Genomic DNA, 14421 nt, shown 5'->3' with positions numbered 1-14421 from the left:
TCTATCTATCTATCTATCTATCTATCTTCCATCTATCTATCTATCTATCTATCTATCTGTCTGTCCGTCCGTCCATCTATCTATCTATCTATCTATCTATCTGTCATCCATCTATCTATCTGTCTGTCTGTCCGTCCGTCTGTTCGTCCGTCCGTCCGTCCGTCCGTCCGTCCGTCCATCCGTCCATCCGTCCATCCATCCATCTATCTATCGAGCTAGCTAGCCAGAAGAAAGTGAAAGTGATGTCTAATAAACTGAAACAAACCAAAACCACAACATCATAAAACGATGTTTCTGCAACAAAACCTAATGCAAAACGGTCAAGTTGCTGCTGAAGTGGCGAGAGGCAGGGGGCGCTCTCACAGAGGGTCGGCCAGATGGCTAAACATTCATCTCCAACTGTGACAAACTCCACCTTCCTCCTCAAGATCAACAATCAATCCCAATTACTTGTCGTCACTTCCTTTGTGTGTTTGTCGGCCGCTGAACTTTTCTGGATATTTTGGTGCATGACAAGCCTCGCGCCGTCCGTTGTCGCTGCAAAAGTACAAATCCTGAAACATGTTGCTGTTTTCCACTTCACAGCTCCGTGTGCCTTCAGCCTCATTAAAGATTCAGCACTCTTCTTTCCAGATGTATTTGTTTAAGAAAATATCCCGCAAACTTTCTCCTTTCTAATGTATTCACAGCCTCACACCGAATTCTCTCTCATGGCGACGGCGGTATCGTGTCCTGCCTCTGAATGATGCGCCGAGGCGCCAGTTGTCTCCGGCTGAGAGGAGGACTGTGGAGGGTTTTGACAGTGTTCACTCCAAATATCCTGCTCCGAGTGGAGCGGATCAGAATAGAGGCTTCTCTCGGCGCAGGCAGGCGAGCCGCACACATCACAGTCTGTCGCTGCTGTCAGAAAGTGCAGTTGGATGCTCGCTTTTCTGTGCGACTGTAGGCTGTAACGTCTTGTTGACTCTGCCGCGGCGTCTCAATGTTCTGCCGCACCGCGGCCGCTTCTCCCGGCTTCTCAGTAATGAAGAGGTGAAACTTCAATATCATCTGAGGGAAGGCCAAACGCTCTTTCAGTCCCGGAACCTTGAGCCATCAAAGACGCGCTTGAAGATGAAATGTATTGATTTCGAATACGACTCACCAGTTTGGACTCTTCGTCTTCCTCTTCGACTTGGACGAGTCAGAAACACTTTCTGGTCCGAAATAATTCAACAGCAAACTCCAAAATATCAAAGCTTCTTTTCGAGACTGAAAACCAATTTTTGGCCTTTAAGACACTTAAGAATGTCATAGTTAAAGTGGAAGAGAAAGTAGAAGAGTGTGCTCATGACTTCATCATTGACCTTGGGTGGTTTTTAAAGGTCGTCACTCCTCATTTTTGCTCACTTCGAAAGCTGTCAAGTGACCTTTGACGCACAAGTCGGTCTTGTTGACTCAATAGACTTTCAGTTGAATCCAATGCTTCGCCTCCTGTTGCCTGATGCCGTGGGCGGCGTTTCACCAGACTGCAGTCGGGGTAAGGGTCAAGACTCGGTGTGCTGCTCCTTAAGGATCCAGTGTGATGTCACTTGGTTTATATAGCACCTCATGTGGCTAAAGTTCACGTAGTGACAGTCACTACATGAGGCCTTCATCCTGATCTCCTGCATCTGGGGCCTGTCACCTTTGGACATCTACCTTCATGGAACTGAAGGGTCCTGCCTGTGTTTCTCTTTAGACTTTAATGGTTGAGTGTGGTGCTCTGGAATCAAGCCCACCTTGGGCTTGATTCCAGAGGTTCTAGATGAATGAGGTTGTTAGCTTCCATGTCTCCTGGCTCAGGATAGACCATCATGTTCTTCGCTCCTGTCCAGGCCTCTGATCGACTCTTCTGGGTTGCTTCCTTAGAAGAGTCAGAGATGAAGATGCTGAGGTTGTCATTGTGTGATCTGAAGTCTGGAGGCCAGATGCCAAAAGGTCCTTCACCTTCACCTCTTCTGATCCTCCCCCAGTCACACCTTCATCATGATCTTCATCTGCAACCTTCTTGCTCCAACACCATCTCTCCTCTCCATCTGCCCAAACCATCTGGACAGGTGGAGAGGCGAGATGTGTGAAGGTGGAGGTGAGACTGGGGGAGGGGGACCTCTTGCAGCAGACCCTGATGTGCGATGACAGAAATGGAGGTCTGCATGAAGCAGTGGTGAAGATAACAGACTGTAAAGACGAGAAATGTTGGGGGTTTTAAAACCGTGATATGAAGCACTTCTGGGGCCACAGGTCAAAGGCGGAATGACAAACGCCCTCAACAAGTCTTGTGATCTCTCCTTAAGGAACAGCTCTGCTGAAGGAACATCTGCAGATGGTCTCTGGAGGAGGGGAGGGACGGGCTGTATTTCTTCCTAATAAACCAACAACTGTTCATAGTGTGTCCGCTTTACGGACTTGAGAGTTGAAATTTGGCCCTGGGCTTCATCAGAAAGTGGCCGGCAGATACAATAGATGGCGGGAAGTAAAGTTAAAGCAGAACCAAACAAGTCATTTGGGTAATCGAGCTGCATAATAATCTCATTAAAACAGGGAGATGAGCAGTGAAATAAGAGCATTATCCCAATCTGTTTTTACCTCGCAGAGCTTTTCTCATCAACACCTCCATTGTGATGCCGCCGCCTGTGCGCGCTCCCATCAACACTCAGGTGAAGTGAATTCTCAGACTGACGGAGCGCTCCCTGGTGGCCCGGGAACAGGGCTAATGGCCTCGCTCAGGGCCTGCCCGGCCTCCGCTTGTCGATACAATTCTCTTCCGCTTTTCCCACTTGCCAGTTTCCATCTGGAGCCAATTCATGAACTGAGATGGTGTGTACCTTTCCCACCAGGTCAGCGCCTGTCTCCGCATCACACTTAGCCCCAGTCCTCCTTCCCCGCGTCCCCTCCGGTCCTCTCTCCTGCCGCTCCGCTGAGCTTTCGCTCATTGTGACAGGAGCTCCAGAGCAGTGCATTACTCTGCGTGTCATCTTGCTCTTTACTGTAAAGCCTTTATTATAAGGCACTGGCTCTGGTGAGGGCCATTTAAAGTTCCGCCTCACTGCCTGTGTGTGCTGAACAAAAATGTGAGTCGTCTTTGCGTCGAAGTTTCCAGACAGCCACTTGTGCAGGAAGGCTAGTGCGAGTTTATATGATCGTGAAGTCGGTCAAAATAGTAGAAGTAAGAGTCGGGTAGAGTCCTGTCTTCACTGGTCAAGTCTAGTCGCAGTCAAGTCATCGTCTTATCGAGTTAAGCCAAATCTTGTCACGTCTCGTCTAGTCATCATCACGTCTCTTCCCCTCTCGGCAAGTCAAGTCATGGTCAAGTCTACATGTCAAGTCTACTAACAGTCTGGTCGTGTCCCATCTTCTCAGGTCAGGTCATTGTCTTGTAAAGTTTGGCTCGATGTTGTTGCATCATCTTGTCTAGTCGTCATTTCATCTCACATCACAACATCTTGTCTTCTCTCATAAAGTAAAGTCATGATCAAGTCAAGTCTCTACGTCACATCAAGTAAGAGTTGGTCGAGCCCCATCTTCTCTGGTCAAGTCATCGTCTTGTAAAGTTTGGCTCGATCTTGTCTAGTCAACATCATGTCTAGTCTTCATTTCATCTCGCATTACAACATCTTGTCTTTTCTCATCAGTTCATGTCATTGTCATGTCAAGTCTGTACATCAAGTCAAGTAACTGTCTGGTTGAGTCCCATCTTCTCTGGTCAAGTCATCGTCTTGTAAAGTTTGGCTTGATCTTGTCTTGTCAACATCTTGTCTCGTCATCGTTTCACCTCGCATCACAACATCTTGTCTAGTCATTGTTTCGCCTCGCATCACAACATCTTGTCTTCTCTCATCAAGTCAAATCATGGTCAAGTCAAGTCTCTACGTCACGTCAAGTAACAGTCTGATCGAGTCCCATCTTCTCTGCTCAAGTCATCTTCTTGTAAAGTTTGGCTCGATCTTGTCTTGTCAACATCTTGTCTCGTCATCGTTTCACCTCGCATCACAACATCTTGTCTTCTCTCATCAAGTTAAGTTATGGCCAAGTGAAGTCTCTACGTCACGTCAAGTAACAGTCTGGTCGAGTCCCATCTTCTCTGGTCAAGTCATAGTCTTGTAAAGTTTGGCTCGATCTTGTCTCATCAACATCTTGTCTAGTCATCGTTTTGCCTCGCATCACAACATCTTGTCTTCTCTCATCAAGTCAAGTCATGGTCAAGTCAAGTCTCTACATCAAGTCAAGTAACAGTCTGGTCGAGTCCCATCTTCTCTGCTCAAGTCATCGTCTTGTAAAGTTTGGCTCGATCTTGTCTTGTCAACATCTTGTCTAGTCATTGTTTCACCTCGCATCACAACATCTTGTCTTCTCTCATCAAGTCAAGTCATGGTCACGTCAAGTCTACACGTCACGTCAAGTAACAGTCTGGTCGAGTCCCATCCTCTGTCTTCTACTTCTGGGTCCTAAACCTTAACTTTTCTACTTTTGTTTTGAACGTCTTTAAACCAAGAAATGGACTTGACATTTTCGCAGGTATATTCCTGAATATTTTTGATCTTGTTTATTCATTTCAATAAAATGCTGAAACAATATCTAGACGAAAGGTGGGTTTATTTTAATGTTTTTGAAGCAGCGGCCTGATTGATGCTGGTGTTGGACAGTTTTCCATCTACTTCTTTTTAAGTCTTCGTTCTTCTGACTGTTTCAGTGTTGATTCAGCATATAATAAGCAACTTCTTTTTGAAGTTGATTGTGGTTTAAAAGCAGCATGTTTGTTGTTGTTTCTGTCGACAAACTGCTTCACACTGTCGTCCATGTTCCCACCGTTCCCTCCCAAAATCACTTGTCAGTCAATGCGGTGTCGCATGTGTCACCAGTCCTGGTGGGAATTCTGGTGAACCAAAAGGGAAAAAGTAAGGAAAGGACCTGTGGAGACTGGAGGTGGTGGGGATGATGGCGCTGCTGTTCCGTCCAACCTCAGTTCTCATCCAGGACTGGAGATCAGTCCGACCGACCTACGGTCCTGTCGCTGAAAAAAAAAGTTTTCCTCCCAAACGTATGGAAAACAAGAGCTTTGTCGGCGGAGTGAAGGCGAACAGCGGGAGGCTGTCTGGCGGCGCGGCCGAGGGGGTTATGGTTTCCACTCACCCCGTCAGAGCGCGTGTTCATCCTCGCTGCTCGGCTACGGTTCACTACTGAACTGTTCAACTGTGTCTCCGGGGTAAACATCCAGCGGCCATCATTTCAAGGCCATGCTCTGCTGCTCTCATCGCTATTCAGGAGCATATTTACCTGTTTAGCCCAGAAGTCAACATGAAGCCCGAGTGATGTCAGCGTCCTGTAATGAAGTTCTGTTTATGAAGTAGCTTTCAGCAGCTCCGGTGATGTGAGTGCACAGCGCTCCTCACACCTACCATCCATCCGTGCTGCCTCACACTCTGATTCCACCCACCAGCCGTTCCAGCTGCCAAGCAGTCGGAGGTGGGACGCGGAGGAGACAGGTGTGTAAAGCACAGCGCCTCGGCACATAAACAACCGTCTCCCGGGCCTGGTGATGGTGTTACGGCAGGCGCTGCGGTCCATCTCTCGGGTTCATAATGACAACAGATAGAGCGCGCGGCATCATAACAAGAGCGCGTCTTTGGTTTTTATAAGCCGTGTGAAATGAGAGCTGTCGGTATAATGTGTGCCGTGCTCTTTGCGCACAGGAAAGTAATGGCCTCTTAAGAAAGCCCGCAGGCAGATCCACTGCAGGCAGGCGTCCGCCTCCCTCGGCGGAAGCCGGCCGCTCATGAAGCAGGATCCAATTATGCCGAGCAGACACTTGTCATGGGCGATGCGCTTTCCTGACCTCTCGTCCAACAGTTGATTTGTCAGTGCTTATGTTTTAATGGCTTCTGAGCGCTGATGGTGCAGCTGCTGCGGCGTCTGACGGCGGCTTTGGAAGGAGGTGGAGGAGGAGGACTTGTTTAAAGGCGAGGTTGTGGAGAGGGCTGGGGTGCGGTGTCGCCCGTGTGACAGTCTTTTCTTGTTTGCAATAAAACTCTCCACAGGTGACTGGAGTTTCTTCACCCTTGTCCGTGCCCTTACCATGAGGTACAAGCTACGCCTGCTTTGAGTTGGGTGAGGGGCACAGTAGATCCATTCCAACCATCCTCTTCAGCCCAGAACAATTCCCTTGACAATCCACTGTTAAAACATCAGAACTGAAACCAATGGAAGACCCGGTTGGGACAGTGAGGATGGGTCGTCTGACATCCACCTCCCAGCCATCAGAAGCCCTACAGGCAGTTTTAAGCCCGCTCCTGTTCCAAACCTGGTCCCTCAGACGTTCAGCCTATTCGTCCCAGCACAGCATCTCCATCTTGTTCTGAGTCTAACAGACAAAATCCTCAGAGCTCCAGAGCTCCACCGAGAGCTTCAGGTCAAACCACTGCATGTCTGGTCTGTAACGTCTCTTCTCCTCTTGTCAAGTCAAGTCAAGTCATAGTTAAGTCTCTATGTCAAGTAACTGTCTGGTTAAGTCCCATCTTCACTGGTGAAGTCATCATCTTGTAAAGTTTGGCTCGATCTTGTCTCGTCAACATCTTGTCTAGTCATCGTTTCCTCTCGCATCACGTCTTGTCTTCTCTCATCAGGTCAAAGTCATGGTCAAGTCAAGTCTATACGTCAAGTCAAGTAACAGTCTGGTCGAGTCCCATCTTCTCTGGTCAAGTCATCGTCTTGTAAAGTTTGGCTCGATCTTGTCTCGTCAACATCTTGTCTAGTCATTGTTACGCCTCGCATCACAACATCTTGTCTTCTCTCATCAAGTCAAGTCATAGTCAAGTCTCTATGTCAAGTAACTGTCTGGTTGAGTCCCATCTTCTCTGGTGAAGTCATCGTCTTTGTAAAGTTTGGCTCGATCTTGTCTCGTCAACATCTTGTCTAGTCATCGTTTCCACTCGCATCACGTCTTGTCTTCTCTCATCAGGTCAAAGTCATGGTCAAGTCAAGTCTATACGTCAAGTCAAGTAACAGTCTGGTCGAGTCCCATCTTCTCTGGTCAAGTCATCGTCTTGTAAAGTTTGGCTCGATCTTGTCTCGTCAACATCTTGTCTACTCATCGTTTCCTCTCGCATCACGTCTTGTCTTCTCTCATCAGGTCAAAGTCATGGTCAAGTCAAGTCTCTACGTCAAGTCAAGTAACAGTCTGCCTGAGTCCCACTCTGGCCATGTGCCGCTGGTCTAAAGACTTGTTTGATGCCGTGAATGCTGGTGCATTTTCACTCATCCTGACGCGCGACATGAAAACAGTGTGAAGACCAGCCCCGGGCGTGTGACCGGCGACGTCAGTCCGGCCAGACAGACTCCCACCAGCGACTCATTACACATGCGTATGGTGTGTCTTCCACGGCAGGCAGCAGACAGCTCATTTAAATGACCATTCAAACGCACTGATTCTTCCTATCGCTTCATGCTCACCATTGTGACTTGTGTTTGCTTATCTGCGGCGGTGGAAATATCGCAGGCTCGTTTTTCTAGGCCAAGGGACTCGCAGTCAGTGAAGGACAGAGGAGAGAGAGCAGGTGGGTTTCTGTCTTCATTCTTCAGAGGAGGACACACAATGGAGTGAAGGCGACGGATGGAACACAGCCACTTCTGCAGCCTGTCGGCAGCGGACCACAGCCGCAACTGGCTTTGGCACCAGTGGGAGTTCACGCGGGATGTTAAATGGAGATTATAAGTAAAGCCTTCACACTTGTTTCCCATCATCAGTACGAAAAAACACCAAAATACCTCGGTCAATACACACACACTTGTCGACATAATGGGGTTCTGTTGGAGGAAAACAAATGGTTCCAGGATACCAGTGAGTTTGAGGCGTGTTGTTCCGGAGGAGAACTGTAGCGCCCTCCCAGTTAAGCCTAACCTTGTACGAATGCAGAATCCAGAGCGGCAGTGATTCAAGAACTGTGTCGGAATGAGCAGTCTCTGAAACAACCATGTCTTTGTGGACTGGCTTTATGAACAAACTGAAGAAAGCTATTTTTAGCGTTGCATTTGTCAGGAAGTGAAACCCGGTGAACCGACCGAGCGACTCCAGTCCACTTGGATTCACGTCATGATCTGGTCTGTGACGTCTCTACACTAAACTTAGCTCACTTCTACCTTCTAGCTTTGGGTCCAATATCGTACAGGACTCTAATACCTGAACTTCACTTGGTTATTGAATCTCGATCATGTCAATAAATGTAGATGCCCAAATATCACTCAGATGTTTGGCATGTTTCTCTGGCTCTGGTTGGACATGGACTCCTCCATGAACTCCAGGAGACACCCCAGAAAATATCAACCCCATCTGCACTTCTGAAACAGTCTATCGAGGATCAAAGCAAGTCCTGCATCAGGAGACACTAGTTCTCAGAAGCTCTCTAAGGAGCGACAGCATCGCCGCGGCTGTGAAACGTTGGGAAGTCTTCCTGCGTTTCTCCCGAATCACCAGCTCTTCTGCTGTTTGTTTATAGCGTCCTGCACTTCTCCCAAACCAACAGCAGCACTTTGCTGTTTTTGTCGTCCCCGTTTTTAAGCTTTTGATCAAAGGCATCCAAGAGGGAGAGGGGGAACGGCACTATTTAATTTGTGTTGAGCAAAACACTTAGAAGCTCCCACACCTGCTGTGACCCTCCGGTTCAGAGGAGATTGATCGGAGAAGGAAAACCTGTAATGGAATTGGGCTTTTGTGGCTTTTGTAAACACTTTTATTGTAACGTGATATTTTTCAAGGGAAGGAAGATTATTCTGAGTTTGCTTATTAAGAAATGCCACGACTGTTCGACACATTTTGGCATGTTTACTTTCATTTGACTTTCTATTCAAAGCTTTGATCAGGAGCTACTGTCTTGTTGATTTGATCTGGTCCTCATGGTCAGGGAGGGAGGAGCCAACAGGTGAGGGACACCCTGGACAGGACACATACAGACCACCACTCGCCCATTGAAATGCCTGCTTTTGAACAACGGGAGGAAACCAGAGTGCTTAGAGGATGCTCGTGCAAGTAAGGACAGAAAAACTGCACACAGAAGGGATTCAAACCTTCAACCTTCTTGCTCTGAGACCACAGCACCAACCAAATAATAATAATAATAACAATAATAAAAAGAAGAAGAACTATCCATTCTAGAAAAACATCACAAAAAGACACACATACTCTAAATATGTGTTATTTATTTAAATGATTTTAGCAATAGATAATGAAAATCAGACACTGGGATGCTACAACAATAAAAAAAAATAACAATTGAATTTATATTTTTTTTAAGTAATGTGTTTCTATTTAGGTTTCTTTCTCTGTTTAAAATTCAAACTGCCTGATTCTTTTTCTTTTAGTTTTTATTATATTATATATTTATGTATAAATTAATGATTTTATTATTATTATTATATAGATTTTTTAAGATTTTAGAAAATGTAAACATATGTCAACATATTTCAGTAAAGTGCTATAAGTGGGTGAAAAAAAAAATCTTAAATAGAATGACATATCAGGAATATAGGGGAAAAAAATCTGGTCCTTATATTGTGTATATCGAGTTGCTGGCTCTGTGTGTTGGATTTGCCACACTTGACTCTTCCTGAGTCCAGTGCTGGGATTTTCTCTGGCAACCCTGTCTTTGTTCAGCATTGTTGGTTGCTCTCTGACGCTGCAAGTGAGTCTGCGTCACTGCACTGGACTCAGTCACCGAGGCTTCAAAGCTGCACAGATCTATTCAAGACTGATTCTGGCCGCCGTCCTGCGTCCACTGACCAGGACGCTGCGCACCAGGGGATTTTCCTTCCCTTTTTTTATTTTGGAAAACAGCAGGGAGACTAATCTTCCGGGGACACGGTCGTAATTTTCCTAAGTGACTCATCAAAGGTAGCTATTTAATCCAAGATCAGTCCCAGACAGGGACAGGCAACTCTTTTGATCATAAAATGAGGCCAACCCTGGGCCTCCAGAGAAATACCCAAATCCATTTTGGGGATTGAAGTCAATTCGGCAAATGGAAAGATCAACAAACTATTTGTCTAATGCGAAGCCTGTAGTCGTGTAACTAAGCAAAACACACAGCAATGAAGCGGCAAAGTGGCTCGACATCACATCGCCGTCCTTCTAAACGTGCCAGCGGAGTGGGTTTGGGCGCCACTTGAAGTTGATACGTTGATGTGCTTTTGTCTTTTTAAAGTGGCAGAAAGTCTCCTTGGCTTTAGTAAGTCTTGTGCGTTTCATTACGAGGAGTCACAGTCACGTGAGAAGACAACACCTCCAGCTCTTCCAAGGTCCCGAGGAAACTCGGACTTTGTTCCATCACTCCCTGAGTCAAGCCATGAACCCACAATAGCTGAACTCCAGCCTGGACTATCACACCATCAGCAGGTAAAGAGACACCAGATAAAGGACCAACCTCATGAACTGATCCAGTTCTCGGATGAGGTGAATGGAGAGGGTTTTTTCGAGGAACATCTGAGGTGACCAGGTGAGGAAGTCAAACATGGCCAACAGATGGAGCAACTCACGTCTGAGGCAAGCAAATGCTTCCATACTAAATCATGGCAACCCACTGACCCCCAGACATTGTTTCAGCGTTTCTATTCAGCATGTTTGCTCACTCCTTCAGTGACCTTCAGCAGGTCTTCCTTTAGTGGGTAGGACCACAAGTTGGGCTTCCTTTTTGTTAAATCTGGATTCCGGAGACAACGGAAACAAAAACAATCAAATCCGGGCACAAAAAAATGGTTCATCTTACGCTAATCATATAGTCAAAACTAGTGATGGGTAAGTGAGGTATCATGAAACAGAACTGCAGGTTTTATGAAACAGTGTCCTAATTTTCAGAGGCAGACAGATGGCGCTCTTGGTATAAAAATGATGTGAGGTTTCATTGAATTAGTTGTTCAAGTCCAAACATTTTACAACAGGCAGTGCCACCTGGTGGCCACTGAGAATCAGGGCACTGTTTCATGAAACCTCATCTACCCATCACTAGTCGAGACCATCAAAACAGAGACTGAGGGGGGCGAGATCAAGACCAAAACCAAGCCGAACCAGGAATCCAGACGCATAAGTCCAACAATTGACACACATTTATTTTTTTCGGCAAAAGAAAAGTCGAGACTGAAATGCTATCACGGTGTCGGTCTTGGTCTTAGTCTTGGTCTTGGTCTTGGTCTCGTCCCCCATTGGTCTCACACTCGACTTGGTCTTGGGTTATCTGGTCTCGACACCACCTCTCACAAATGACTCCAGTTATGTCATGAGAACAGGTGGTAGTAAAAGAGACTTCTACAAAATATAGCCATACTTCTTCTTCCTTGTAAGATAGACGTCAGAAACCTGTGGACTCAGTGCTCATGAATTTGCCCCGCGATTGTCAATGATCTCTCTTTGCTCCCAAGTCACACCACCTGTAGACAGTTGGTTCTTCTCATGGAGGACACCGTAGTCTCTGCCTCTGTCTTGTCACTCAGCGCCGTGATGAAGTCTGAGCTTGATCATGTGATCAATAATCAATCTCCCGCCGCTTGTCGCTGGCTAAACTCCTCTCACATCACGCATCACTCTCGCACATGCAGAAACATCGCAGCGTTGACGGCCGTCCTCCATTATTGAAAAGAAAGAGAGAAAAACTGCAGGTGCCGGCCGTTAAATATTTAAGATGTTTGGCTGGGTCCCAGCACCTGCCTTGCATACTGAGGGAGAAGTGAGGGTTTCTCGGCTGACCCGGCCCGCGGAGCGCTGCCCTCCGCCCCTTCTCTTCCCTCCCACTCTTCACAAAGCCTGATCTGCACCCAAACAATCCGTCCTCATGTCTTATTCATGCTCCATAACGTGGACGCTGCCACTGAGCCTCCTGCGCCGCTCTGAACCATTTGGATATTGACAATCGACAGTTCAAGCATTTCTAGCGCAGAATCTACTTTTATTTCACCGAAAACTTTGCAGAGATCAGTTGTCTTTTTCTTGATCGTGAAACTGCTGCCCATGTTTGACTCTTTACATGACTCTTGAACGTATAACACAGTCTTTCCTGTGATGACAGCAGTTATGATTAAGGCGCTACATTTAGCATTAGCATTTCCGGGCTAAGAAAGAGGGTCACCTGTTTTCGGAAATCCGAGACTGAGATTCCGTGAAGAGCCATTCAGACGTAGCCTCTAAGGAAACGTCTTGAGCACCAAGTACAGAGTGGGTGAATTTATTAGCTTAGTAAACTTAGCAATTGCTTTGAAGCTATTTTATTTTATTTTTATTATTATCTGATTCTGATTCTGATGAAGTAAATAAAGTGAAAAAAAAACAAAAAAAGTGTTGAGAGGCGACATCCGTAGCATCAAACGCTCAAGTTGAAAAATCGGTTGCAGGAAGGAGGAGCGGATTGTAGTGGTGGCTAGCATTCGCGACTGATGGGTCCAAGATTTAATAGACTTCCACAGCGTAAAAATTCTTCTATCCACCATGCTGATGCTCCAGTCACTTTAGCCCCGCCCCCTGCAGACTGACCTGGGACGTCGATGTTGTTGCCGTCAACCTCGCGGGTGGGAGTCGCGGGACAAGGACCTCTAACTCGCATACCTTTAGAGTCGATCTGAAGGTCAGTGAAATCGAAAAAACTATTTTTACAAATCAGAAAAAAACACCAAAGCAAAAACACAAATCAAATATTGAATGGCTCTAAGACAATATCTATTTTTTAATACTTGGCCTGGAGGTGCTCTCCGGGCTCGTGGCTTCCTTTGTAAGCCTCGCGGCATCATGCGCTGGAGGAAGAAAACCACCTGCTGGTCCAGTGAAACAGCGAGTGGCTCTTCTTCAGGTGCTCCTCAAGCTTCTTCTACTTCTTCTTCTATTGTTTTTCTATTATCATTGCTGATATTTTGAAGCAAGAATACATTTATTTTAAGGCAAACAATTGTAATTATTAAACAAGCAAATAAATAGATAAATAACTAATACAAAAAAATCTGTTAGGATTTTTGAAACATTGTGAAAGGGTGTGTTTGTTTTATGCGACACATTCGCTTGCGCAACACTTTTATTTCCCAGCAAAACCTTCGCCATGTTCTGTCTTAATCCCGCCACAGCGTTCGCAGAAACCCGATGATGGCGGGAGATAGCGGTGTCCGTGTTCATCTCAGGAAGTGTTTATCATGATTTCATGATCGCCACTCTCGCGCTGGTCCTCGCAAATCAGCCGCCGAGGTCTCGACTCCAACATTTGAAGGAATGTATCCCCACGTGCCCCCTGAGGACCATCGCTCCTCCAGCCAGGGATATTTTGTCACCGCCGGCAGCCATGTGAGTAAACGCAAAAAAAAAGGTGGGAAAAAAAAAAATCTGTGTTTGATGGCACCGCTCCGAAAAAGTGGGGGATGTTTTCCTGCCTGTTTTCCTGCCTGTTTTGTGCCTATCGTTTGCGGGTGGTTTGCCTCATCATAAATAATGCAGTCCCCACCCTGCCCACCTCACCAACACCTAAATGAAGCTCCGCTGCGTTTTCACAATGAGAAAGGTGACTTCAAGGAGAGCGGAGGGAATGTTTGACAGGGATCCTGCCGTCGATGCTGCTGTTTACAGATACGTGAGCGTTTGAGCCTGCGAGTGTGGGTGGAATTAAAAAAAAAACAGTCGACATCAGGGGCAGTATGGAAACAAACAAAGCGTGTGGATGAAGGCGCACTGCTGCTGCTGCACGGTACAGTAGCTGCGGCTCCAAAAATACGGCAGGAGAGGAACATGGAGGACAGATTCTGAAAAGTTGACAAAGGAAGGCGCCTGCTAACTTCGGGTTCCTCTGATGTGGGCGGGGCTTTAATGTAGATGAACCACATTGTTGGATAAGAGCTGATTGTCAGTGGAATGCTTTTTAATTTGTGTGCTTGGTGACGCAGGTTTAAATCCCTGAATTCCCAAGTCGACAATGTTTTGGGATTAAAGGAAATAAAATGGATATTTGCGAATGTATTTAATATAACAAGAAAAAGGTTCCGATAAGTGTTAATGTCCTATTTTGGTTAAAAAGGAGCGCAAGATCTCGACCCCATTGGTGCGTCGATATAATCTAAAAGGTCCACTTTCACTTTCTGCTGCCTCTTTCCTGCTCTGCTTACTTGCTGTAGAGACCGGTAACTTGGAATCTTTCAACTATTCGAATCAAACTGAACGACAATGAATATCTGAGTCCCTGTAACATAGTGCCGCCAAGCGTGAAGATATTCAGCCCTAACTTCAGACAGCTTTAAGGGGTGTGTATGACTTAGAAGTCTGTCTGCCTGTGGGTCAGATTATGAAGTGGTCCAGGGGTGTGCTGCAGTGCAAGTGGACCCATCCGGAGGCAGAATTTGGATGCTTAAGAGGCTTTTTTTCGCTTTAATTTTGTTAGGTTAGTTCGGTTTCCA

This window comes from Synchiropus splendidus, chromosome 13 (genome assembly GCF_027744825.2).
Source record: "Synchiropus splendidus isolate RoL2022-P1 chromosome 13, RoL_Sspl_1.0, whole genome shotgun sequence".
NCBI lineage: Eukaryota > Metazoa > Chordata > Actinopteri > Syngnathiformes > Callionymidae > Synchiropus > Synchiropus splendidus.
This window is presented reverse-complemented; position numbering follows the sequence as displayed.